Source organism: Buteo buteo, chromosome 6 (assembly GCF_964188355.1).
Source record: "Buteo buteo chromosome 6, bButBut1.hap1.1, whole genome shotgun sequence".
In the NCBI taxonomy this organism is placed as follows: domain Eukaryota; kingdom Metazoa; phylum Chordata; class Aves; order Accipitriformes; family Accipitridae; genus Buteo; species Buteo buteo.
In genome coordinates, this window is record NC_134176.1 from 53217799 (window position 1) to 53245526 (window position 27728).

At 47.1% G+C, this 27728-nt stretch overlaps 1 long non-coding RNA gene across 1 annotated transcript in view; it reads left to right on the forward strand.

Annotated features, from left to right (window-relative positions):
- The window catches only part of LOC142032477 (uncharacterized), a 39902-nt gene extending 19994 nt beyond the window's left edge, over positions 1-19908 (forward strand). The window contains exon 6 of the long non-coding RNA XR_012650842.1: positions 19574-19908. This is a non-coding gene — a long non-coding RNA (uncharacterized LOC142032477). The remainder of the gene's footprint in view (positions 1-19573) is intronic.
- Positions 19909-27728: the final 7820 nt, after the last annotated feature.

Sequence of the window (27728 nt, forward strand, 5' to 3'; positions counted from 1 at the left end):
CTGGCAAAAGACGTCTTTCTCCACTGAGAACGTTACGGAGGGTGTCTGCTGTGAGGTGTGTTTCTTGGGGGATATGGCTGGCACTGGGGTGCCTGCAGAGATTTGCTGGGAGCCCCTCTCTTGCTTTGGCCAAATGGAGGCAAGCAGAGCCTGTGGCTGGGCTCCTGCCATCCCTGGAGCAGGGCTACCGGGCTGGCAGTCTCCAGGAGAGGTCACTCCCGTCTGCCGAAATCTGCCAGCACCAGCCAGGGAGCTGCCTCCTTCCAGGGCTGGTCCTTACCCTTGCCTCTGCGACCTGCGGCAGGACGGTAGGAAGAAAAAGTCATCTCTTGAAGGTGGGGGAAGGTGCTGCTCCGTTTCTCCCCAGTCTGCCTTTCCCATCCTGGATGCATCCAGCAATATTAGGAATGTCAGGCATGCGTCTGGCCTGTGATTTCAATAAAACCTTTTTGATCATGTTTATTTTAATAATGGAATCTTTCCAAATCTTCCTGCTTTTGATTTCTTCACCCTGATCACAGTTCCCTTCCAAAATACTGTAAATAGCCATTCTCGAGCTCCCGTTTTCTTCCAACGCTTGATGACAACTTGCGATCAAACACAGAATCTAATTTAGGTTGGAAGAGATCTCTGAAGATCACCTGGTCCTTCCATCTACTCGAAGCAGGACCAACTTCAAAGCCATATTGGGCCGCTCGGGACCACATCTGGTCGATTACGGAATATCTCCATGACTGGCAATTTCACAGCCTCTCCAGGTGCCTGTTGCACCACTTGACCACCCTCATCGGTTGTTTTTTGTTGTTGTTTAATACCTAAGGGAAATTCCCTTGCTCTGTCCTGTCTCGATTGCGTGTAATCCTGTTGCTGTACCCTTTACTGGGATCTTCTATCCTATTCCTGTCCGAGCTTTCCCTTCCATTTCCCAGATCAGTCTGGCTGCCCTTCCTGAAGTGCCTAAATTAACAGGGGCCACGCGTGTGCTCGCTGGACTCGGGGGAGCGCAAGGTCACTGCAGCTCCGCAAGCGTGCTTGGTGTTTAGAAATGTGCCCTGCTGCTAAAGAGAAGAGAAGCACGGTAGAGGCAGGAGGCAGCTGGGACCCCTGGCATCTCCCAGAGGGGTCTCTGAGGTGGCACGGGGGACCGCAAACCCCCCGGCTGTGCTTGTGCAGCCCTTCGCCCACCGCCACACTCTGGCTGCCTTCCCCGTTTGTTTTCCTACTTGTGGGCTCAGTTGTTTTGCATCTGTGAGGTTGAGTGGGTGGCTTGTAGTTTCTGTACGCTCTGTTCTTTTGCGGGGGGGGGTTAGTTTAGTCTGTGTGTTTCAATGCAAGTTGTGCTTTGCAAAAGGGACGTTACTGTCGTTGAATGGCATAATCCATCTAAATACCTGGTTTAGCTTTTACACCAGAAAATCTGATGAGCTACAAGCTGACAACTCCTTTTCTTCAGCTGGTTAGAGGAAGTCACGATATTTTTTGAGGGAAATCTTTATCTGAAGATCTGAAAATGTATAAACAAGTAGATACTTCCTCTGCTTTCCTTTGTCAGACTGTCAAAAATTTCCCAGGCCACCCTGGTTTGTGGTTTTCACTTGTTATTCCTTCTTTTGGATGACAACACAGAAATGAGTTGACAGGCACTGGTGTCTGAGGCAGGGACTTGCTCTGGGGAGAGAAGCACTCATCTTTAAAGAAAACTTTGCTGTGGTTTTGGCAAGGCTGGCTCAGTGACTCCGCCACAGAGCAATGGTGGCTTTCCTGTTGGGTATTTGTATTGCTAAAAGACACAAAATACCTGAAATAGCTGCTCTCTGGGACTGTCCTTTGTGGCTAGGAAGGTGTGCATGGGTTTTGTCCAAGGGATATAGGCTATGCTCAAACCCGTAAACATGAGCACATGCTGATTTATTTATAAAGTCAGTCTCCCATCAACAGCACAAATAGCATATAGCTTTCCAGACACCCAAGTGTAGGTCCGTCCCTTTATCCTGCTTGCGTTTACACTTTCATTTCAGCACTGTAAAGTGTGGAGTCAGTAAAAGGGCAGGCTCAAGCCCAAGGTTGCTCATCAGTTTGTTTCGTTTGGACCCAGTCAGCAGTTCGAAGGACTGGGTGCGGGAAGACGATTGGGAGAGCTGAAGTCTGTCTGGTCTTTGACTGACAGGATCAGGCCTTAGCAAATCACAGCAGCTAACGAGAAGAGAGCAGAAGGGTATGCCTGGGACTTGCGTGGTTATATTGTGTTTGAGCTTAAAACAGCAAAGGGTGATGAGAAGTGACTGATGGTGGTTGTACTGGTGTGTAATGTGCCTGTGCTGGCTGGAGTGGGGGCTGGAGACACCAGTCACTGGGGAAGGAGGCTTTGCTGGGATCACGAGAGAGGAGCAGGGAGAGCCTTAGCCGTGAGATGGAGAGTGCTTGACTCAGGCGTAATGGATCCCTACTTTTCAAAAGTCCGTGTGGTGAGTTGGAAGAGATACAGGCTGTGAAAAGAGACGAGGAGGGTGCGGAGTAGCAGAATATGAGGACAGTGAAAATGGGGTGGGAAAGTAGGATGGGAAAAGCTGGAGTGGTACAGCCCCCCCGCAGAGGGAGAGGTCAGGTCGGTGAGAGATTTCCCGTGTCGCTTGTTGAAACTTCTGACAACATCCAAGTTCTTCTAACTATTAGTTGTGCATTCAGACGCAAGGGGACGTGCAAGGAAGCTCAGGTTTGAGAACTTCGACTTGTCCACTTCCCTCGTCTCTTCTACTTGTCCTTCCGTCGTCTGTCAGCCTCACGCTATGGCTCAACAAAACTGGAGGTTTCCAAACTGCTGTACACGAGTCCCTTGTAGAGTGGAGAGCAGGGGGAGAGCCGTGCTGCTTGGCTGCCACTCTGCCTGCTGCCTCCCCTCCTTGTTCCCATGAAAGGACCCATCGTTGCCATGAGGCACACTGAGAACGCAGGCACGCTGGAGCACGCCAGGCATCCCCTGATCCAGGCAGCGGCTGATCAGATATGTGCATGGGAAGCTGGTGACTGAGAAAGGGTGGGAGAGTTGTGGGGATGGATATTGGGAGTGGGGCGACGGAGGGGTGCACTGGGTGGCTTTGGTGTCTTGAGGTAGCCAGGGAAGTGCTCAGAAAATTGCTATCGACACTGCCTTGCCAACATCCACAACAGATGCCAGCGTTGCCTGGGGATCACAGGCATGGCCATTCCTCTGCCGACCTTCGGCATCCCTTATGGGACTGTGTATGGGAGGGAAGAAAAGCCAAAGGCACGTGTTCTCCCGCGGTGGACGTGAAGCCTGTTCTGTCGCCTCATATGAACGTTACCTGGCAGCTGTCTGATAGCCTTTTGTCCCTGTAGAGGCGAGTGTTGGGTTGAAACTCCACAGGCAGAGTAGTGCTCTGTTAAGCAGCACCCCATGGAGCTGCCTTGCCCTCCTGGGAGGTCCTGGGTATGCTACGCTGTGCGGCGCCCAGGCTCCACGGTGTGCGGAATCCATTGTGTCTTGTCTAATGTCCCTCCAGAGTCTGTACGGAGAGCCCAGTGTTGGACGCCGGGGGTGGGGGCATCTACCTGGTAGGGGGGGCTTTCGAGGGGCACCCCTGCTCCCTTGGGCCTGCCGTCAAACAGCACTGCTCTGCTGTAACGCCCAGGCGAATCTCTCACGGGCTTTATTCTTTCCACACGTGAAGAGACACCTTCCCGGTGCAGGCTCACAGCCGGCTGCAGCTCACGGCGTGCATCAGCCTGTTCTTGTTGTGACACTGCTCATGTATTTCCTCTTCTCACCCACTGCCTTTCCAAGGGGAAGCTGTGATAATGACAGGACTTCTCGTTCTTTGTCACAGAAATTGGGTATAATTGCTCCATTTCAGCGGCTTTAAGAAGTGCAGCGAGGGAACAGGCTGGGTTCTTTCTTAAGACATCAGTCATCTGAAGCATTTGGTAGATGGCACATCAGGGCTGGGAAATGACTCAACTGTCTTTGTTAAAAGCAGTCGTTGGGCTCTGGGAATAAAATTAGAGGGAGAGAGCTGAGGGGGGTGCAGGAGGGGAAAGGAGACTTGAGCAGCAAACAGCGACGCTGCGTTCTGTGCCGCTGTCGTAGCACGAGAGTTTCCTCTTGCCAGAGCTGTATCTGAATCATCCCTTCAGTCAGGAAGCTATTTATCAGCCAGCCTCCCCACGGCGTAAAGGCCAACGTGTCCCAGAGGGGAGAGGTGGCTGGTGGGTGCAGCTGGGCTCAGCGCAGCCACGCTACCGCTCTCGGCAGCGCAAGGCTGCCCGGCCGCGTCTTCTCCGCGCGTGGCTGCGAACGGTGTCGTTTCTGCGAGGGTGATGGGGAGAGCCCAGACCTCTGACTAGAGCTTTGGGATCCCTTGCAGAGGTATGGGGAGGTGAGTGCTCTGACATCTGCCCAGGTCCCATATACCTCTTGCTTTCAGCTTAGTATTGAGATCTCAGCAGAAGAACGCCCCTAAGCTCCACACCACTGCCTGAGCCCAAGATGGGCTGTTATTAGAGGAAAGCCTCTCTGAGGGGAGCGAGGATTGCCGTGAACTTGCATGGTCTGATTAAACTATCTCCCTGTTCTCCACTGACGTGCTGTACAGGAACCTTCAGGTGAACCTTCTGCCCAGGGCCAAGAACATCTCCCTGCTCTTGTGCTTCTGAGCCGCCTGGACCGGCTGCAGCCCTCCTGCCACAACACTGGGAACATCCAGCTTGAGAGAATCCTAGCCAGGAGCCATTTCTTCTCCTGGCTGGGCTCGCAGAAACCTTGTCGCGTTGGTCTTGCCTGCCCGTGAGTCTTTGCAGGTCTTGGGTAACAAACTGCTGATGGCAAAACAAGCTGCTTCTCAGTGGGCATAGCAGGGACTGGCTTTGTTTGTTTTTCCTGCTGCCAAGGCCTTGCTTATCTAACCTCCGTTTCAGTCCTGTTCCGCATGGAAATATTCTTATTTATGCAGCTGGGGCAGAGGACCTTTTTGTTTTAACTCTTCAAAGTTTGAGCTTGTTGAAGAGCAAATCTCTCCTGGCAGATGTCTTCCTTCTGCTGGATGAAACGTGGTGCCTGATACAGGGATTGTACAGACAAGCACAGGTCAGTAAAGCCTGCTGTTCCCTGGTCAGTAATGAGCCATGGTAATGGCTTCAGTGCATTTACAGATCTCCTTAAATGCATCTAATACAGCTAATTGAGGCCTTCTTGGTCCAGGAGCCACCTCTGTGACAATAATATCCAGAGGCTTCAAGCCTGATAGAAGCCAATAGCAAGAAACAACCCTTGCTCCAAAGAGCACGCAGAGGCGTAAGTGCCACCACATCTGGAGGACTCTGTCACGAGCACCCTGATGTGATCTCAAAGTGGGTCTGGAGGCCACCTCTGGGGATGTCACGTGCTTGGGCATGTGTTTTTAGGCTACTCTGCAGTCAGGCTGGGGGCTGTCTGTGAGGGGGCAGGTCATCAAGCAGGCTGTGCCGGTAGCTGCTCTCATACTACATGTGAAGATGTAGCCATGTATCTAGGAGGCCCTATCACTTTGTCCTGCTGTTTCTGCCTTTACTCTGGGTACCAGCATCCCTGATTGCCAGTAATGACTTGACAATGACTAGTGTGCCAGTGGGGACCTGATGGTCTTCACGCGCTGATGTGACCTCTTTGATTGTGGGAACCAAAGTGATATTTTTCTCTAAGTTAATAGAGAATTCAGTCATTTGCAGAGCATCTTATGCCTCTCAGGATGTCTACTGCAGTGTGAGAGCTCAATGGCCCCAATACTGTGGCTGTACCAAGTCCTGTGCATTCCTAGATGGTACTGTAAAAAGGCACAGAAATGAGATTTCTTATATATGGCTTCCTTTTATAGTCTCTCAATGCACTGCCTCGTGTTTTTGTTTAAATACTCGGGGCTCTAGGTTTGCTTTGTTCAGCACCGTCTGTTTGACACAAAGGAAAGTCAGTCATTAGTGGTTAATTGGAACGTGTTTTTCTTTCTTAGCTGTCCTGTGCTTTTATGGACGGTCCAAGTGCCTGTTTCCAAAACAAAGCTGATCTCAGTGGCTCCCCTCTGAAAAGCATCTACCTGTGCTAGGCTCTGATCCCGCAGTAATTAATGAAGAGTTTGCAGAGCTGGCCAACGCTGTCTATTTAGTGTGGCCCAGTGTGTTTCTAAGTACCATGACAAATTGGTTAAGGGAGCACGTGTGCGCGATTTGCTCCAGCTGATGCTACTGGTGACAGAATTAGACTGTCCATCTGCATGCTCAAAGGATCTGCATTGATAAGGTCTTAATGACAGCTCTGATGTAGCCTGTATGGGCGTATGAAGAGAAATTGTAATTTTGGGAGCAAGCAGAACCGAACAGAGCTTGTTAGGAATGTTTCAACAAAGACGATGCGGTTAGAAAATGTGTATGTGCTGAAGCAGAAATGTTTCATGGAAACATATGTGGTTTGACAAACTTTAATTGTCAGTGTTCTGTTGGATAACTCGCCTGTTATATCATATATTTGATCTCGGTGCTGCACAGAAATACAGCTTCCAAGGTTTGCTATGAATTACTGCCCTGTAGTCACAGTCCTGGCATCCCCTGGCTGGCCAAGATGGGACTTCTCTTGTTCTCTAGAACCTGGAAACTTGGCTCTTGAGTGAAGCTGATGTGACTCTTCAGTTTCATTGTTGCTCACTCCCAAATAAATTTGCTGTCCCTGTTCAGCGTTGAGCAGCAGTGATACTGCAAAAATCCCAACTATGGGGTAATTTTACTCAACAGCTACTGAAGTCCTGGTCTATGTCTAATATTTTGGAAACACCATGTATCACTGTTCCTGAAATTAAATTATACAGGATTTCTGTTTCATAGGAAACTTGTAAACCTTTTTTATGCGTGTTTGAATTTACATTTCAAGCTATTGAAAATTTCTACAGAAGGGGAATCCTATTATTCAGCTAGCCTGAGATCTGACTTCCACCTTACTGAGATTTTGAGGGGATGTGGCTGGAGACATTGTGACAAGCACCGTACTCCTAGGTAGCAGTTGCTTTTATTGCTGTGTAAAATACAATGTATATTGAGGTTTACTTCCACACAGGCTCTAGAGGCTCGTTCAGTGGAGACGAAGCGCAGAACATGTTTGGCTATTTCTAAAACTCTTTGCAAGAAAGAAAATTGTTTTACAGGCTCTGATAAGATATTGCTGTGTTCTATCTCTACAGAACGAGTTTGAAGCTCAACAGCAACAAAAGAAATGTTAGTATTTTCTCTATTCAGGAAGTGTTGCTTTCTTGGGAATTTGGTCACAGGTACATTTAGTGCTTAAAAAAACCTCCCAGCCTGGAGAACTGAAACCTCTGAGAAAGTTTGACTATTGCCTAAAGAGATCCTATGACCAATTCTGTGCAGTTTTATCCTATTACAGACTGAAATCAAAGCTGAGATATTATGACTCTAAAGTCATGGCATGCCTACCACCTTCACTTCCAAGTGGCTTCACAGGATATTGAAGTTATACTAGCTGTGGGATTCTTCATTTCTCTGTGCAGCAATTCTGCTGCCCATAAGTAAACAGAGACTGAGATCTTAATGAGGTGAATTCCAAGAACTGCAATCCTGCAAGATAAATACAAAACTCACCCACATCCACCAGTATTTACCTTCTAGATGAAATCTCAGGTCAAGCTGGGAGAAAGGTGTGAAGGATTAAAGTACAGCCTAGGGACAGGCCAACTGGGTTTGAGTCAGCTGCTCTGCCATCAGTTTTATATGCACATTTGGGCAAACGGTTTTATTTCACCTATTCTTGGATCCTCATTTTCAAAGCGGTAGCACCTTTCTGTCTCACAGGGGTGGGAATACAGTACAGCTTGTGACGCACTTGGTCACTACTGGTTTGGAAGTATAATAAATCCACCTGTTCTCCTGATTATACAGGTGGCAAAGGCAACACAGGGGTCAGCTTTGTCTGAGGCTGTACTAGAAATGACGGACTAGTCAGTCTAGTCTGGGAATAACATGTTTTTATGCCAGATCTCTGCTTTGGCCATCGTGTTGCTGTCTTTGCTATGCTTGGCTTTGCATCTGGGGTGCTGAGGAGTTCCACCTAGGGGAGTGACTAGAGGTAAAACCCTCTAGTTTCTCTCCTTTTACCAGCTGCAGTTTTTTCTGGAAGTGTTTCAGATTAGCTCAGTCATTAGACTCTTTAATTCCTTCAAAAAAAGTTTGTTTTTGCTTTCATATACTGACAACATGCTGATGCTTGTCACTTGACTTGGCTGCATAGCATTTCCCATGACCCCAGTAAGATATTTTGGAAAGACTATTAAAACAAGCACAAACTGGCCCTGAAGGAGAGCATGGTCAGTAAGTGTGTGTTGCAAGCGCTTACGTCAAGGAAGCCAGAAAGCTGTGCAGAACTGTTCTCTCCCCGAAAGCCTTGTCATGACGTAATTTTCTGAGGTGCTGACTGCTGACACAAAAGGACCTTGATGCTGTTTATGCAAGATCTGGTTGGCCTTCCCTCTAGTATTTGCAGCACCCTCGCTGATCCCACATATCGGTGGAACAGAGGAGGTTTTGCTCCCATCTCTTTGGGAGCATTGCACATGTGCCTGGTACCGCGCATCTTAGGGATCTGCCACACAGTTGATTTGCCGTGTTCAAAGGTTACTGACAAAGTTGCATGTGGTCAACAAAATGCGTGTCCACCTTGGTCACCGGCCAAAGGAAAGAATAACTAATGCAAAGCGGTGCAAAACTGGAAATATGCGCATTTTTTCCTCCATCTTGGCAGATTTTGTTTTCTTTTTTTTGCCAAAGACTGCAGTACCTGATTGCTCAAAATGACTGATTAGTTGAGGTAAAAATAAGCAGATTGTTTCAGCTATCTATGGCTGAAATGTAGTCCGATCTATCTTTTGATGTGTCTGTAACAAGATGTTTCAGATTGTTCAGGCTGGGATCCTAAGAGGAACTGGCTACCAGTTACTATTGGGCTTTCCTGCCCACTCACTAGGGCGGGAGACCCTTTGGTGTGTGAGACCCACGTTCAAGCCTCCTTGCGCAAAGACTGATGCCCAGTTGCTTCAGTCACCGGGCCGTTGCGCTACGCCGTCTCCATTACGTGTTGCGACAGATACGGCAGGATGGCTTCAAAAGAGAAGCCTGAAAGACCTACGTAGCATATCCAATGGTTTGGTGATTGGGACTCTCTAATGGGAAGGGCAACAGGGGTGTAAGCAGAAAAAAGTACATGTTCTGGCTCACATACATGAGGTTTGAACTTGCGAATTCCTTCTACATGATGAACGACCAGTACCAGGGCTACTCTGCCCCAATTAGTAGGGCCCTCTAACCCTCTCTGCTGAAGCTGCTCTACTTCATTTCCAGTAACTCCTGAGGTCAGTGTAAATGTGGTTCCATGACCAGCTGCTTATTGCAGCCCATGCAGTACCACCTCTCTTCTGCAGCTCGGGGAACAGTCTCCGCTCCCTTGGGAATCCAGCCATTTTGTCTGATTCCTTTGGCTTTTGTAGAAAATGCCCCCCAAGGGAAATTATTTGTTTTCCACCTAATAAAACATTTCACTTAATCTGAAGCCAAATGTTTTCAATTTGCCAGATATTCCAAAACATGTCAGTCTCGGGGGGACCTGCAACAACCCTTCCTTTTTATTTTCATTTTTATTTTCCCTGTTCCATGCCAGAACAAAATTAATTAATTAGTGCCCCAGCCCACCTCCTCTCATGCTAAAGGCAAGGCGGAGAAAGTGTGGCAGCACTATCTCCCCTTCTCAGCACAGCCAGCCGCGCGAAATACGCTCAGGCTGAGGGAAGCACTGTGTCTGGGGGGGAGCGATAGAAGGGCACCCACCGACCCCAAGGACTCGCTCATGTTTGAGAGGGTGAGTCACCCCTTCCCAGTGACAAAGTCACCCGGCAAAACGAGAGGCGAGCGGTTCATGGGTTCAGGGCTGTCCTCAGGCAAAGGGGTGAATTTCACAACACCGTCTGTCCTTCGGGCACCTTCCTCTCTACCCACTGACAGCCGAACGCCTCAGTTCACGCACCCCGGGGCCGCTGAGGTGCTGCTTCTTGCGAGTTATCCGTCTTGCTCGAACAGTATCGAGGATCACAGGTCCTGCTGTCCTGACAGTGACCTTCCTCCAGGCGCCAAAGAAAGCGTCCAAGGGACGCGGCGATGCCGTGGCCTCGGTTACTTTCCTCCCCCTGCAGCCGCTGCCGCTGGCTCTCTTGTCTCCCAGCAGCTCTGCCTGCAGGCGTGATGCCTGTGCGTTATGGGGATACCTTCACCTCCGCCTCCAGTGTCAAACCTGTGCTTTTACTCGTCGGTCTTTTCTCTCCTCATCTGTTATTCAGCCCGTGATAATGCCCCAATCCTCCTCACGAGGGCTAGATGGGGGGAAGAAGGAACAAGCTGTCTTCCAGCAACGTAGGAACATAAAGCTGCAGCCGCAATTGCAGTTACCAAGCGCATAAAAGCCGTAATTTATTTGCCCGTGCACAGTCCCCATCCAGAGACAAAGCCTCTGCAAAGCCCTGCTGGCAACCGCCCCAGCCAGAGACATCTGCGCGGCACATCCCCACAGGGGTGTAGAGCGGAGGGGATGATACGTCTCTACTCTGCAATTAAGGCTCTCATTTTGTCATTTTTTATTCCCTTCTTGTGCAAGCCGGCAAAGCTCTTTTTGCTTCTTCCCGTCTCCCAGCCCCGCTGCTTTATGGCCCTCCGTCCCCCTCTGCGGAGCGGCTCCCACCGCGTCCCCCTGTCCCCAGCCCCTGTAGCAGGGCTGGGTGACCTGCCACCCTGCCTGCCTTCGGGTGATCGATGCACCTCTTGCTTTCCTAATCGCTGCTGCTCGGCACGGGACCCTGCCCCTGGGAAACGCGTGCGTGCAGCCCTGCTCTGAGGCGTGCTGCAAAGGCTTCAGTGTGTTTCTTTGCTTCGTGGGTTCGGAAGGGCTGCCCAGGCCTTTCCGCGCTTTTTGTTATTTTTAAAATTTTTTTTTTTTTTGATGAATCCTCTCTTTCGATGTCTGTGACTTAAAGTACCCAGCTGCAGGTCCCGCGCTGTAATCAATTGCCTGCCCAGCTCTCCTCTCCCACCCAACGCTGTGCTGCCAGTGCTAAACTCTGAGCAGATGGACTGAAGCGCTCAGCTGTTTGGGTGTGCACACAGGCTGCTTTCGGGATGTTACTGATCTGGTGCGATTCAAAGATTTCACAGAGAAAGAATTCTGGGAAGAAGTCAGACGTGCTGCACTTCACTGTCCCATGACACAGATGTGTATTACAGGTTTTCTCTCTTCTTACCTGAGAGATGGTGTTGTACGTCCTTCCTACTGCACTCGCATACAAAGATTATCTCCGAGCAGAGCTGTATTTCTCGGTGTCCTAAACGAGGAGTCACCAGGCAGAATGAGTCACTAGTGCAATTTTCCATAGTTTAATCTAAACTTTTAGAGCCTGATTTCATTATTGTTGCTTACACTGAGTGGTTTCTTCCTGCGTGCTGAAATCGGCGGCATTACTTGTGTCGCTTGGGTGGAAGATTTTTGTAAAAAACACAGGTTGTTTTAGGTCAGGATTCAATTAGGGGAGTGAAGTACAGGACAAGTGCTGGGCAGGTAAACAGGATTGGTGATGAAAGATGCCTTCACGCAACCTTTCCTCTGTCATGTTTACTTTTATGTTACTTAAGCACTTGAGCTGTTTAGTAACTTCTGTGAGCTCCAGGCTGGAGCAGACGGGCTGGCATGGAGCGAGGTGGAGACGGGTGATTCAGTGGGCAACTAAGAAATTCTTAGTCTCTTAGTCTTTTGTGGAGACATGCAGGTTTTTGAAGAGCAGGGAGTTGGATGCAGTGCTGTTCTTTACATTTTCTTTCCCCCCAAAATCCTTGCTCAAGAAAAGGAATAACTTCCCCGGACCATCAGAGCTGAGTACTCCAGAAAAAACATTAAGGTCTTTGAAATTACCCAAGGACCTGACGTCCTTTCCTCACACACCATGAAACAGATCTCTGATGTTTCCCAGAATCACAAATCATTCCTTTTCCCTCCTGTCCCTTCTGCTAAAACAAACCCCATCCCTCTGCAGGATTTCTTAGTATCTTGGCCAGTCTAACTTGAAAAATACTCTTGTACTTAAGCTTTCAGACCTACCGTATTACATGATTTTTCTTTAGTCACGTCTGTCTTTTTTTTTTCTTTCTAGTTAAGTCCTCCTTGCATGCATAAAAAAATCTTCTGCTTATTTTTGCCATATTTGCAGACTTAATAGCATATCTGTTTTGTCTCTCAGCCAAATGGCAGAGACAGCTCGGCTCTGACAGTCTAGCTCAGTCCTCTCTCTCCCGTTTGTTTTCCTTCTCTGAATTCCCACTTTGACAATGTCATACTGGTAATGTGCTACCCATAACTGAGCCAGAGTATCCCAGAGGCCATCACCCACAGATGTTAACTAAAAGGATTGTCCCATCTCTCCTTCAAGACATGATATATTTTCTCAGATTCTGTCCAAAAAAATCTTTTGCAGCATAGCATCCCTTCCCCCACTACCGCAGATTTGACTCTTTCAGGATTAGCTGAGGAGGGCTTTGACCCTGCCAGATCTAGGGCAAGAGACCCCCAGGGACAGCAAATCGGGTCCCGGACCCCCGCTGCACTCGCGCCAGAGTACTGGCAAGTCAGGTTGGCTACTGTGCTCCCCAGTGAGCTCTGTCCTACTTCTTTCCTTCCTTTATCCCTTTTTCTCTGTTCCTTTTCTCACGGCAAAAGCAGTTCAGCCCCTTTTTCTTGAGTCGGTAACTTTTTTTTTTCTTAAATTCAGTTCAGTCTTCCCACGCTGCAGAGATTTTTTTCCATGCTGGCTGTGATATCGCTCTCTATGGAGACCTTTCTTTTCCTGTAACCCCTGAAATTGTGGGTAAAAACTATAGCATATATTCAAATATTTTGAGAAAGCATATGATAATAAAAAACCTAACATGGTTACCAGAGGCTTCAAGTTCTAATTTTCAAAGCAATTAGATAATAGAGTAGGTCAAGAATATGCTTGCCCCACTTTTTCACTTTCCACTTTCCTTATGTCCTATTTCTATAGCTTTTAATCCTCATAATAGCTAATCCTTTGGGAGTAAGGACGAATCCCTTGAAACTAGCTTACTTGGAAGGCCTGGAGGAGCTTTTCCCTTTGCAAGCACTAGCTTTACCTAACTGCATAATCTGAGTGTGTGTTCTCTCTGGCAGCCTGTGTAACCCATAGGACCTCTCAGATTGTTATTTGTTGAGCTGTGCTTCAGATCGAAGGAGTCCTGGTTGTTAAGCTGAGGCACATGGGTGATGAATAAGAATTGCCCTTGCGCATCCCCCCAGCTACTTACAAGCACCGACTGGTATTTTCTGTGAGGCAGTAGCAACGTGAAGGTGAAATCCAGAGCGGAGGAGAAGGGAAGGAGAGCAGGAGTTGAACAGAGGACAGGCTGGGTCCTGAAGAATAGCCTAGAAAAGCGAAAACTTTTCCCACCCCGTTTAGCGCAAAGCGAACGAGGGATGACGAGGGGGGTGAGCATGGGCGGCCGAGCTCCCCTTCCCAGCTCTATGGGTGGTACCTGGGACTTTGGCAGGTCCCCTGGGGACAGCACCTCTCACTGCCTCCTCTTCGGCTCTCTGGAGGCTCACTCGCAGATGGAAAAGTCCCATGGGCTACTCGGGCTCCATCTGCTTTTCTGTTTATACCGCGATACGCTCCGCGGGGCCATACGTGCAATGCACCCATCGAAACACGGAGTCTCCGCGGAGAAAACGTCCCTTCGCGACTCGGCTACGCGGGATGGGCACAAAGCTGCTGCCTCCTGCCAGAACCTCCGCGGGCTCAGACATCCCCTGAAAATGCAAAAAGCTCAGGTCAGGGGTTTGTCGTTGGTCTGAAAAATGTTTGTTCTTCTCAGTGTCTGGTATCTTTGGGGATCTGACACAGAGCTGTGAAACCGTACGTGGTGCACCACCTTCTACAAGATTTACCAGGCTATAGAAAACTTAAAGTCTTAGAGGAAAGGTGGCCCTCACAGAGCGAGTGCCTTAAGCCAGGCAGGTCCCAGAGATGGGGCTGAGCTTGCCAAGCTCAAACCCTCGTCCGGGGCTTCGTTTGGCTTTGTTACCGCTCTGACGCAGTTGTATCTGGAAGGGGGCTTTGGGCAGGTCCTCCTTGCTCGTTCTTATCGAGATCGGGACTTTCAGGTGCCTGTCTGAACTGGGACCTGAAATTCCACGTCAGAGCCTGCCTCGCGACCCAGCCCACCCATGGAAATGGGAGCAAAATTCCCGACGCCTCCGGCTGCCTGGATTTTCACTGAGTTCTCCCCCACTAAGTCCTCTGAGAAAAAAACCTGGCTCCGGCTCTCTTCGCTCCATACATTTTTTTCCTCTCAAACCAGTCAGACTCGATCAAAGCCTAACACAGTTTGACGAAGCATTTGTGAACTCGAGCAGACCTGGCCTTCGCTGCAGTTTCTAACGAAACCCCACAGCAGCAGTGCCTCGCCTGGTTCCAGGCTGGGTTTCGCTCAGCTACTGGGATCAAAGCAGCCTAAACCAGTTGGGTTTAATTGCTACAGACGCCGTAGTCCCTGCAGTGGGACGTAAAGTGGAAAACAGGCTTTTGCCCCCTCATGCTCTCGACAGACAAACAACGAGACGGGCCCGGTGTCTCCAAAGGACAGAGGGTTTGGATGGGAGTCACGGGGAAGTTGCAAAGGGAATTGTGACGGAGCTGGGTTTGCACGGGGGCCAAGAGCATTCCTGGTGCAACGCTGTTGACGTCAGCGCCCCGTGCCTCGTTCGGCATCGGATCCTCATTTGTATTTTCTCCTAAGCTCATACGGCCTGGCATCTGGTTTGTGCTTTTGTAACTGCAGCTGTTTGCTGGTCTGGATGCTTCAGTAATTCCCCCGGTCCCTGGAAAACCCACCCGCGAGCCCATCTCTAGAGCTCTGTGATTGCTCTGTTAAACACACACTTCCCAGATTGGCTCCCTCTCCCCAGACTAATTCATCTGACTAATTATCCCCTTCGTCGGTGCTAGTTTGTTGTGAATGCAGAAATTTGGTCATTACAATTTGTTCTATTCTTGAAAATTCCAAAGTCGTTGAATAACGATGAATAGAAAAAGCCTTTTGTTAATTCAAATTCAGCGGTGAATAGTGGCAGCCCCTCTGATGGAGCTGGCACGTGAGGCTGTCTCTCCCAAAAACATGAGGCTGCAGCAGCAGAAATTCAGCCGCTTCAGGGAAGTCGGGCGGGAGGCTGCCCTGTTGTCCGGTGCTGCAGCAGGTACCGCTTGCAGGCACTTTCCTGAGCAAAATAACAGTGAATTCTTGAGAGACTTTCCAGTGGGAAAGATGAAAAAAATGGAAAACCACTGGGACCTAGGAAGGAAAACCGGATTTCCCGTAGTGGGAGTGGTTTAGGAAACAAAATGTCTACCAGCACCTTCTGAGTGCAGTGTCAGTCTAGCAGGACTCAAGCACAGGAATTGCCACTCTGGCTTAGATCAAGGGCTCATCGCTGTGCCCAGCCTTTGTTGCTTCAGCGGACAGCATAAAATGCTATTAAAATGGACACTGGGTAGCACCGTCTTAGTAACCGTGTTTAACTACGGAGAGTACTTCTGCTGTTTGCGTAAATCTCTGCTGGATTTTTTTGTATTCCCGCGAGCACTTCGTCTCAAGCAAGTTCTCAAGACAAGGGCCGTGTCTTTCCAATTCCTGTGGAGCCATCTGTGCTCTGCACATCGTAACTCAGAATACTTTGCTTCAGCTCTATGTGTTTCACCAGTGAGTGGCAAGCTCTGTGGGTGCATGGGACACTTTTGCACTTGGAGCTTCTTTAACTGGGTGCTCTCTGGGTCTCACATTTTAAAGTGAGGTCATTAGGTGTGCCTAAATGATGTCTTCCACAGTTATGCCTATGTCTGCCCTCTCGTTGGATCCCTCTCTCTGTTTTTATATGGATAATTTTCCAGTCCTCCTAGTGCCTCCTTTGGCATTTTCTATTTTCTTTTGGCTGTTTCTTTTGAAAAAGAAAACTGAACACAGTTATTTCAGAGGATGGTCTACTATCATTCCTATAATTCTACTATATTTTCAGTATTTGTGATCTTTTCAGCACGCCTTAAGATTGGTTGGTTTTGACCACTGTTGAAACTTGAGCAGTATTTTTACTGAATCATTAGCAAGTGGTTTAATTTTGTTTTCAAAACACCAGTAAAGGCAGTTTGCCTAGTCTCCCATTGCCCAGTTCTCTCTGCAAGTTAGGACCTTCTGAGACTTTTATAGTTGCCTTTTCTTGATGTCAGGGGTAAATGATGCAAACCCTAGTTCAGATACTTCTATGCCAAAAATGGCTGCTTATGCCAGATTTCCACCTGCTGCTGAAATGGCTGTTTTTAATTTATCTGGATGAGCATTCCTATCCCAATATCACCTAATTATGGGGCAACTGAAAGAAATTATCAGCACCTATTTGTGCATCTCTGAGCGCAACTCATAGACATTTCTGCTTTCTAGAAGGAATTCGGCTACAGTGATATTTTGGTTTCATGGAAAGTAAGTTAGAGCTATAATTCCCTGAAAGAACATAACACATTGACTCAAAGTCCATGAAAACACTGTTATCTTAGGACACCTCTGGAATGAAAGCAGATCCTTCTGCTTCTGTCATTTCCTTGACTCTCTCTTGAGGCCATAGCAATCAAGTTCTCACCTGGTGCTTAGTGGCAGATCTTTATCATGGTCTTAGGGGGCAGTTCTGTTCCACCCAGAAATCACCACCACAGCTGCCATCTCATTGACCACATCAGAAAGAAAAGTGAAGTTTGAAAGAGACATGGAGTTAATTGCCTTCTGATCTGTAGATGAAAGATTGCAACCTTTTCCACTTGCCTTAAACATGCTGGTTTAAAAGAGATCATTTTGTTATTGAAGTAAACCTATTAGCTCTGGGACTTTTCTTGGTAGGTATCTGTTAGGTTTCTTCTCCAATATTGTGTGAGATGCAAAGTGACTTTTTTACTCAAAATATTTGCTGTGGTTAACTGCAGAGAGGACTTGTGAATCCAGAATCAGCCAACAGTGGGAAAAAAGACCAGTGAGATGTGGTCATGCAGAAATGAAGAGAATTCCTGTGAATGGAAGACTTCCCATAAAAGGCTGCACACTGTTACCTGCTTATTCCCATTTGTCTCCCTAGCAGGTCTGAGACTGTGCTGGAGCATACAGCCTTTTCACATTCTTTTCTGTGTATCGTTTTCTCCTCTTCCTCCACCCCCTTCCCCACATCTCTAATATTTGTGTTTGAGTTAAAGCTGGACACAGCGGGAAAGAGATTTGGGTTCCCCCCTCCTCTTCCCCTCTGAACTCTCATCTCTTATTTATGTCTGTAAATGTTTTGTTTTATTTGATGTACATTTGCCAGCAAAATGCTGGGCCGAGCTCCAGGCAGTCTCATTTCCCTCTTCCATCTTGAGACATTCCAGGCCTGAACAGCATGAGCTTGCACAGCTAAATATTTAGGAGAAAGCAATGAAGCTGTGTCACCACAAAGCTCTGAATAGCCCTCAGAATAAAATGAGATGAGTATGTGCAGAAAAAGATGTATCACACCTTTTCTATGCAAAGTCTTGGAGCAGACTGGGAAAGGCCTATCCTTAAACTCTCAACCACTGTGATCAACATAGCACCTCACTTGAGTCTTGTATCAGTGGTAAGGTACCACCATACTCGACTCACTTCTAACCCCAGACCACCAAAAGATCACAGTGTGGTGGTGACTTCTCAATCCAGTAGTTTCCCAGACCCCTCCTAGTACAGATCAACTTCTTTCACCGAACGTCAACATCTTTGTGTTTCTTCCTCTCGTTCCTCTTTTAATCTTTTAACTACTTTCTACGATCATGGAGAGAAATTACGGCAAAGCACGCTTCACTTGGAGCACAGGCACCGTACTGCTCGTCTTTGCTGAGATAAACATCCCCTACTGCTATGCGTTCTGAATCTGGCACCGCTGACTCTGGCTGCAAAGGTTTCAGAGATTTCTAAACCTCTCTTAGAATTTGATGCAGAAGTTTGCCAGAGGTTACCACAACCTGTAGGAGTGACGATCTTCGGCGGAGGAGTAAAGCAGACAGCTAGGACTGTTGCAGCTGACTTCGACAGAGGCTGTGAACCAGAGTGCAAAGTCTGAAAAGAGTACCAGAGGTCCGGAGTAGCTTCTGGACATTAGCGCTTGTATGAATCAAGCTCCAAGCCTTCAGATTGGACGTGTCCATGGAAGCAGCTCTTTCTCCTCCATTGCCACGTGCCCTGGATGCGACGGCAGTAGAGGAAATGGAGAGCAAATGGGATTCTGGAGAAAGAGGTCCAATTTATCCTCAGTGATGCCGGAGTAACTCTAGATGGAAGCTCCTTCGTGTCCAGATGAGCGAGACAAAACAAAGAGGGGCTGGCTGCCTGTATACACCTGCCCTGCCTGCTAGTGACTAAACCGTGCTGCATCTTCCAGTTGCCTCCTGTCCATCATAAAGGTTTTTAACACTTCTCTGATCAAGTAAGGACAACGCCGTATTTAATCAGCAGCCTGTCAGCTGGCACAAGCCCTTGGAGTGGTTTGGGAGAGGGAGGACAAACACTGCATGCCTGCTGCCAGCCTCTGCCCACGACACCCTCAGCAACATCGAGTGCTCCTGTTCTGTTTGGTTTTGGGTTACGAGTGAGTATTAAAACAGGGCTACTAGTTACACAGGCATACAATGTCTTTGCACCAGCCTAGTCCCAACATTTTACTCGTTAGCTCATCGGTCTCATGGGAAACATCTGAAGCCTGGTCATAGGCGAAAAAATATTCCCAGTGGATGAGAGGGAGGGAAAGGGAAAGGAGAGCTAAGCCAACAGCTTGACTGAATGCAAATGGGAGAGAAACTGAACCAGCTCTGCATTGCCAAAGTCTGGATTTTTCTATCAACCTTGTGACTGTTTTCGCTTTTCTTAATGCCCCAGCTCCATGGAAATCAGTGTTTATTTATTCATATTTAAATAATGCATTCCTAACTCTTGTGTTTGTAGCGTGAAGCTAGAAGTGGAGTGAGTCTAAACATCCTGAAAACCCACCAAATTTCTTATTATTTCTCAAAAATCAGAGCTTTAAGGCAAGTCTCCTGGAAAAGGGGAAGTCAGGATGGCTGGTTTTGAATGTTATCTAACTCAATATACTGAAAATAAAAGCTTTGGTGGAAAACAGATGCTGGTTTTAATTTCTGGGTTTATTAACTGGAATGGGGGATACACAGACCTCAGGGAATTACATATATTCGTGTACATTAATGTACACATTTTTCATTTAACTGAGCAGCTGACAGAGAAAAAGCTATGAAGGCTGTAAATAAAACTTCTTTTCTTCCTCCCTTCTTGCAAATTGTTCTGTAAATAACTACGATTGGTTTTGGACCAGAGGCCAGACCTTGACCACTTAATCAGTGGATCACCTGTGCTTTTTCCCCAGCATCACTTGGGAGCATCTGGCGAATTCTCCACATGGGACAGGCACGTGGCTTGTACCTGGGTTTGGAAGGGAGACGGCACCGATCTCTCAGTCTTCCTCCAATGCTTTGGAGCACAAGAGAGCGCCTGGTGAGACAGCACGGCTAAGAGGTGACTCCTGCTTTGGCACAGGAGGTCTTCCACACCAGCGCCTTCCGCTCCTGGAGACATGTAAGTGATAGACGACGCTGCCTCCTGGGTACCGAGCAACCCCTGCTATTTAGCAAAGCCCCTGCCTCAAAGGTTGGTAATGCAGATGGGATTTGGAGTGGTTTAAAACTAGCTACTATTATTAAAGCAGATTAATATGAGCTTAAACAGACTCTGGTGCTTTCTGAAAGAGGTATCCTTCTGCCTGCAGACAAAGAGGTTCGACGTACGCTAATGAGGAAAGCCGGTTTGGAAATCTGTGCTGTCTCTCTGAACCTAACTATATTCTGATTTTTCTCTTTTTGCATATTTGAATTTAGTGAAGTTTAAGGAGTTCATGGAGGTAGAGGGAATGAAATCCCATCCATCAGGCTGAAGCAGCCTGGGCACAAGCAGAACACGCTTCCATGTATGCTGCCTCTGCTTGCCAAAATATTTCTTGCTTCCAATTGGAAAGAGGCAGGTTTCCTTGTGGGACAAACAGCCTGCTTCAGCCACGACCTCTGGGCCAGTTACAGACTTAATGTTTTTTTCTGTGAGGTATTCATAATTTCTAAATAAGGGGCTTGAATGTAACTGATTTCCTCCATAAAAGTTACTGTAATTTTGGTCACTTCTGAACCAAAGCAGTTTCAGTCAAATTGAAAAACAAGAAAGCAGAGGGCAGAAAGATGGTGATAATGCACATATTTCAAAGGGGAGGCTTATGTGTGTCTTCCTTGATAATTACCCTGTTCGGTTGCAATGGATCCAAAACTGGAGAGGAGAAGGAGTGAAGGGACATGAACTAAATCTGGCCAGTAAGGTAACTTTTTAAGGGTAGACTCAAATTGGGGTTTAGTTAAACAAAGTCTCTTAAGGGTGGGGAAGATACTCTTGGAGTGTACGGTCAGATAATGACGGGACAGATGGAAAGGCTGAGAAATTGGGAATGTGATGCGAAGGCTCTTGTTTGTAAGCCTTTGATAGTCCTGCAGGTGGGATCGTGTTTCCTCTCTCCCACCTGGCCTTGATTTACAAAGGATGGAGGCTGCTACTACATTCTCGGTTAGAGACACCTGATTCAAGCTCAAGCCAAGCAGCTCACATCTTTAACAGTGGTGATCTCCATTTCCTTTCCTGTGTCAGCTAGGGTGGTGATGGTCCTGGACACGTTCCAGTAGTCTGGGTGGGAGGTTTGGGTGGAACTGGCCTCCACTCAGTTTCTGCTGCACAACTCCCATGGCACAAAAGCAGTTCCCTTTCTGCGGTCTTGCCAGATGCATTGGAGACTGAAATAGAAACTGAAAAAATTTCTTTCATCTCTTGCAGTCACCCACCGGTTTCAAGCTGTGCAACCATAGCAGGGCAGCATGGGGAAAGTCTCCTCTGTCAACTGAGCATGACGTGCCCCTTCTGGCTGTATTCAGGGCATGAGTACCCTGACTCAGTTCACTGGCACTACACTTACCTACTGTTTTTAAAAAATTACTTACAAAACCAGAGCAGATTCTTTTACTCCCACCACGTATCATATTTGGAAAATGACGTCAACACGTCAGCAGCAGAGGTTGGCTTTCGGCAGGCTTGAGAGACCCTGCAAAGGGTGCTGGGCCTCAACTTGCTGGAGATTTATTAGCTTTGGAAAGAGGGGTCTCAAGTACTCCCTCAGGCTCTGGGATGGGAATTTGCTGTGACAGTCTCAGGTTAGGAGGTGATCTCTGCAGAAACCCTCTAGTCTTTGCAAATCTGACGTTAGGGGTTGGAAAATGTAGTTAGCATTGGCATTCTTCAAGGGACCCATATCTGATTGTTATTTTCATCTGGACCAGTGAGTAGCTGAACAGCCTGTCACCTGAAGATCTAGAAGTATTTTCTTAAATGTTCTGAAGTGTTAACGTCTTAAATGTTCACTTCTTTTGTGAAGTTCCCTAGAATGAATCACTGTTTAACAACAGCTCAGTAAACATCATACAGTTAAAATGACTGAACACAGTACAGTCTGAACTGAGATTGAGTTGTCAAAGAAAAGGCTTGCCAAAAACTGCAAAACAGGCTCTGTTCTTTTCCTTAACGCAACAAACCCCCTGTCAGCCTCGGAGGAATCGGATTTTCAGAAATTTCTAGCCACAGCTGTGATTTCTGAATGTTCTCTTCCACCCCAGAAGGCTCACACCCAATGATTGATAACCAGTGTACATGCTGCTCTTTAAATACTGCAAGGAAGGCACGTGACCCTGGCCAAGGGCACAAGGACACGGCCTCAGATTGGGAAAACCTTGCAAGGGGGGGTGTGATTCTCACACATGCTTTTCTGGGAGCTCCTTGATGCAATCTGAGTCTAATGAACACACCTGACAAAGTAAACAAACACAAAGGCGAGCACTTCCTCAGCCTTTTTGCCAGAGTTATAACTGCAGCTGTGCCCAGGCTCATAAGGCAAAAATCTGACTGACTGTCTGCCAGCCCGTTTCTTTTTCTGCCAGCAAAGTCCACAGGTAAGAACAAAATATTAGTATCTTATTCCAACTGTGTTTTGTTTCAGCTGTAAGGTATGGGGAAATACTTTTGTTTGCTTTAGACAATGGGTGTTGTGCGTTTCTTGGGTGTCCTAGTTCTGGATAAACGATGCTGCTGTCGTTGTGGGGCACTGAACTCGGAGAGGACAGACAGCATCTCTTTTTGGTACTTTTCCACACGTGTTTTTTTGACCTGTGACAAGTCACTGAATTGCTCTGTGTCTCTCTTTCTCAGATGTAAAGTGGGAGCAAGCTGTATGACTGTGTCATAGGGTTACAGTCATAAACATGTGAGGCATTTGCCTATTCTACAGTAGAAAACAAGATTGGGATGATCAACAGCTATATTTTTAAGAGTAGTTTTTTTTCCCTCTGCCAACTTTTTTGGAACTGGACCAGCGTAGTGGGATGACTGTTAGTCAGCTCACCACTTTTTGGCTGGTAGGGGAGAATATGCTGGATATTGGGATGGAGGAGCTGCATGTTGGACCAAACCAGCTCAGGACCAGCAGATCTAATCGGCTTTGGGGCAGCCTCCTGGATGGGTCTGCACCACTGTAATGCTCCATGATGCAGGGAGCGAGAAGAAACAGTGGGGTCTGGCAGAGATAATGAGGTCAGACCTGACATTGCACGGATATGGTTGTTCTGCTTTGAGGACTGGGTTGGCTCAGGACCAGTGTCAGAGGGAACGGACCTCTGACAGATTGGAGCTGGCTTTGTGTAGCACCACTCAGCACACAGCACAATCCTAGGATTGCTCAGACTCTTCTTAAATACATGTCTTCATGTTCACTTGATGAAGTCCAGGGTTGAGGGAACTGGCTAAGACAGCTGCAGAAGTGTTAGGAATTATTTCTGAGATATCATGGGAAACAGATGACATCCCAAAATGTAGGAAAAAGATGCAGATAATGATGGTCTTTGAAGAAAGGAGAGAAAGAGGTGAAAAGAACTGGGTAGTAGTCACCCCAGTTCCAATTCCTGGAAAAAGTGGAACAAGTGAGCCGTGCGTAAGCACATAGAAGATAACAAGGTGATAAGTCGCAGGCATGCAGGCCTGTCAAGAAGAAATCCTATCAGAGCAGTCTGCCCTCTTTTTTTCTGACAAAGTAACCAGCCAGGGAAGAAAAAGGAGATGTCCTATATTCCAAGTTGGGTAAGGTTTTCCATGCTCCTTCACATCATGCTCATAAGCCAGCCATGGACACACACCCTAGGCGAAACTCGTGGAATATGGGTGCACAGCCCCATGGAAAAGCTTATTCACTGAACAGCCCTCGGAGCTTTGCATCAAACGGGGAGGGAGCAACGAGGGGGCTGCAGGGTCTCCCCCCAGTCAGTCGGTCTTGTCATTAATGGCTTCGTAGGTGCAACAGAGATAATGTTTATCAAACGTGATGGCAATGTCATGCTCTGGGGCACGCAAGCATGCGGGAGAACGGGGTCGGAATTCAAAGGGGTCTTCAGGCGCTGGAGGACCAAATGGAAAAATATTCGATACGGACAGGCACAAAATAGGAATGAATAATCCACTGCACAAATACAAGGTAGGCAATGGCTTGCAGGACAGCAGGTAGGGAAGGTTTTAGTAGTTATAAGGGATGACAAAATGAATGCGTTTCAAATGCTTTGCTACCGTTAAGAGGCCAACATTATCGTAGGACAAACAGACATAAGTGTTCTCCCTGAAACAGTCTCTGTTCTCTGCTTAGCACTGGTGGGGCTTTGGCTCAAGTGTTATGCTTAATTGTGGATGCCAGATTTCCCAAAAGCTGTAGATGGGTTTAAGAGAGTTGAGAGAAGAAAAACAAAAATAATCAGAAGTCTAGGGAAGACATTCTCAACATTTTTGAGTTTAAGAGGAGACAGCTGTATGCTAATCTCTCAGCTTGCTGCAAAAGAAAGAAGACAGTTTTCTGTGTCAGTGGTAGATAGGACAAGATATCTCCCTTACAACTTTTATTGTAGCAGGGGAGATAAGTGTTGGGCATTAGGAAGCCCTTCTCATGCCAAATGTGGTGAAGCACTGAATAGGTTACTGAGGGAGGCTGGGAGTCTTTTATAGGAGATTTCAAAAACATTTCAAAAACTTTGCATCTTCCAGGAATTATGTCGCCATAGTGCTGCCACAGGTAGAGATGGAAATAACAGAAGAGAACAACAGAGAAGCTGGACAGTATAGCTGTGAAAACTAGACAAACCTTTGGGCAAATAAGTTTCTCTTCCAGTCTCAAGATGTTGGTAATCTTGCTGTGGGACAGACCAGAGACTGTCCCTGCCAGTCTGTGCCAAACAAGCAACAGGGGCAGGAGAAATTGCTCAATAAGAAAAGAAAAGAAGAAAAAAGGTGCTTGGCAGCCCTTTTAGAAACAAAGGTAGCAGAAGCACCTGCACACTGTTGTTGACTGTTTCTGCCTTATTTTATTCTCCAAATACTAATGACAGGTTGCACAACTGTCAGGACATGAGGATCCTCTCCCTGGCTTCAATTTAAGCATCTGGGGGCCACCGGCTTTAAAGGGATTTCAGGTTCTGGGCCCATGTGGGAAATTGGAAGGATTTCCAGTCTTGGGAGAACTGACTTCCATCCCGGCCACTTCCATGTTTCTTTCCCTGACCAATGGTTTTTCATCCATACACTACTCTGAAGGAAAGATAGACCCTTAACAGCATTGATAAATATCTCCTTAAAGGTATCAGATCCTTGTGCTATTCTAACTTCTGGTTATGTCTCCTTTCCAGACAGTAATCAATCCAATGTGGTTGTTTGAATTTTAATGTTAGCACAAAATTTCTGCTAGCCTTACTTAAAAATTTATTTCAGGCAGCTCAGAAACCTCCCTGTCATTCACTCCCTTGCACAGCCAGACAGCAATGATTTCCCTAGCCTGTTCTCAGGAAGTTTGCGTTAAAATAGTATTTAAAAATTGGAATTTCTTCTCCGGGCCACATCAAGTTCAGATAAACATAGCATAGCTGGATGAGGCACCAAAGATTTGTACAGCTAAGGCAGCTGGTGTTACACAGTTCAGCAGGACCCACAGAGCCTCAGGCTGTTTCCTGAGTGTGCTGGTAGTTACACAAGGACAATCAGTGTTCCTGGGAGCAATTACTGACTTTTTAAGGGCAGTATCACTCAAGCTCTTGCACAAGGTGGGGAGAATGAAGGAAGGAGAACAGAAAGGTCTCCAGCTCTCATGAACTGACTGCAAAGGAAAGCTTAAAAAAAAAAAAAATTATTAGCAGTTACTAAGAAAGAATAGACAGCACTGACAATATGCAATGGTAACGTTCCCTTTTGAAGATTATACTTGGTTCAGCTAAGTAGAAGCTGAGCACAGCTGAGCTGGATGGGTACACTGATGCTGCCTTTGCAGCGCTCTGTTCTAGGCAAGCAGTGCTATAAGTTTTGCGGCCGCAGACACAAGACTACCAGTAAATGTTAGCATCAATTGTTTTTCTCAGGCCTGGCAGAGCAGAAAAGAAGGTCAGGATGAGGACAACGATCTGCTGTCAGTGCAGCGAGGCTGGAGCAGAATAGCTGCGGGGCTCTGGCACGTTAGGATTGAGTTGCACTGGCAGAGCCCTGTGAAAACCAAGGACAGCCGTAGCAGTGGGTGCTGCAAGCCAGCCTTACAGCTCTGTGGGAAAGTCGTCTTTGCACATGTGGTTTCCCACCCTATGTAAATACTTAATTTCTCCTGTAATTGCAAAAAAAAAAATACACTGACACCCCCCCGCTGCCCGGGTTAGAAAAGACTCTGTGTGAATGAACAGGTCTTGCTGGGGGCATATTAGAAGTATCTTGCTTGGCTTTTAGTCGTGCTGCGGGAAACAAGATCCCAATTTCAGCTCATGTAGTTATTTCAGGCAGAAGCGGTGTAAACTCCTTACTATTACAAATGAAAATACAGAAGAACCCTTACCCATGATTTTATCTAGAAATTGAATCCCGACTGTTTTGTGTTGCAGACCAAACATGGAGGTCTCTGTGTCTATCTTTAGCATGAGAGAGGGGGACAGTTAGCCTGCTCTTTTCCTTGCCTTTGGCTTTTATCTTTTAAGGCAAATGGTGACAGATCCTGAATACACCTTGGTTAAAACTAGAGGGACAAAAAACCTTATGGCAACGGAAGGGTACAGTCCAACCAGCCATGGAGAGGGAAATGGGTCGATACCTAGTTTTGTTGTGTCATTACTTGGGGAATTTTATCTCTTGTATTTACCTCAGCAATGCAATTTTGGTGTTCGCGTGTCCTGATTTTGTAGAGCAATATAGCAACACATATATCCCTGCAGGTTGTTGCTGTGTTCCTGAGCGTATTGGCTATTGTTTTAATATCCCTTTCAGGATAAAGGGTAATACCATCAAAACGCATAACTTTCTGTGATAAAAACAGTAACCTTATCTTATCAAGCTGAGATTTTTGTGATCTGCAGATGTGAGTTTGGAGGCCACAAAAGGGGCTGAGGGGTTCTTGGCTCGGTGTCTGTGGGTTCTGAAATGACCCATGTCATTTTCTGGCAGCAGAGAGGGAGAAAACATTTGCATGTCTCCTTGCAAAGAACTCGCAGTACAGACCAGAGCCAGCCCAAGAAGCAGCAATGGCCAAAAAAGAAAGAAACCAGACAAAAATGCATGACTGGCTAATATAAACAGCATGTCAAGAGGGAAGCAACTGTGAGCGCTCATTTTCCAGCTAGATCCAGTACCTCTTCTTTTCTTCTACTCTCTCCAATGTGTTTTTTTCCCTGCAGTCCTCTTCCAGTGTCAGGGACTATGAAGAAGCTGCAAACAGAGGTCACGTCATCAGTGGCCACAGTGTGTCCTTCGTGGTGAAACCTCTCAGGGTTTCTTTCTCTAGGGCAATGCAAAATCTCTGTGTTTGGAAAGGGAAGGTTTCAACCAGCCCTGCAAGGAAATTAAATGTACATGTGAATCCACAAGCAAAGAGTGTCTTTGCTTGCCTTGGCCACGAAGTACCTGGCAAGCCTTAGCAGAGGCATACTGCAACGTGAAGCACCGCAAGAACTTTCTCTACATATAGTATGACAAGTGTCAGTCTCATATGGAAAGTTAAATTTATTCACCCTAATAGACACGTTGGGTTTGATTTCTTGCCTGGGGCATCAGCCACTGTTACTTCACCCTGAAGAAGAAAGCACAAACCCTCCCTAGTTAACTGCTCATCGGTTTAGTAGAAGTGCAATCTGCTCCTGCCCTGAAATTTGTCATCATTTCATCTGTAGCACAGACACTTATTCAGTCATGACTTACAGAAATTCTATTACGGCAGCTGCATCAACAGGAATTTAGATATCTTTGAAGAAGAGAATTGGTCTCTCTTCATTTTAGTCCTGTCTAGGCCTGAAATTGCAGAAGTAGGCTTGGTAATAAGGATCTGGATCCATTCCCATGCTTGAATCCCTCTAACATACGAATTCAGACACACAGATTCACTTTAT